The sequence below is a fragment of the Corvus kubaryi genome, unplaced genomic scaffold (genome assembly GCF_017639235.1).
Source record: "Corvus kubaryi isolate FWS band 111438036 unplaced genomic scaffold, C.kubaryi_AGA036_p1.0 37272, whole genome shotgun sequence".
Taxonomy (NCBI): Eukaryota; Metazoa; Chordata; class Aves; order Passeriformes; family Corvidae; genus Corvus; species Corvus kubaryi.
In genome coordinates, this window is record NW_024581084.1 from 2,561,445 (window position 1) to 2,561,817 (window position 373).

The 373-nt window shown below is 78.8% G+C and overlaps 1 protein-coding gene across 2 annotated transcripts in view; it reads left to right on the plus strand.

Moving 5' to 3' along the window:
- Nucleotides 1–6: 6 nt before the first annotated feature.
- The window catches only part of TBC1D16 (TBC1 domain family member 16), a 30,130-nt gene continuing 29,763 nt past the window's right edge, over nt 7–373 (plus strand). For both annotated transcript variants that reach the window (XM_042025575.1, XM_042025576.1), the window contains exon 1: nt 7–102. The gene's annotated coding sequence lies outside the window, so the exon portion shown is untranslated. The remainder of the gene's footprint in view (nt 103–373) is intronic.

Consider the following 373-nt stretch of genomic DNA (forward strand, 5'->3'; position numbering starts at 1 on the left):
CGGGCGGCGGCAGCGGCCCCGCGCAGGGCCGGGAGCGGCGGCGGCTCCGAGCTCGCCCCGGGCTGGGCAGCGCCAGGAGCTTCCCCGGGCTCGTCTGTGCCGGTAACGCGGGGCCGGGCCGGGCTGGGGGCGGCAGGGGCTGGGGGGCCGGGTGATCCCGTAGCGCTCCCAGCCTGATATCCAACCGGCACCGGGATCCTGCCGGCACCTGGGCAGGTCCGTGTTTGGTCCCGCTCTTTGTCCGCCCTTCCCACGCCGGGGCCCCGCGGAGGGCGGCGGGAGCAGGCGGGAGGACGGGATGCTCCCCTGGGGTCGGGATGCCGCCCTGGCGTCGGGATGCCGCCCTGGGGTCGGGCTGCTCCCCTGGGGTCGG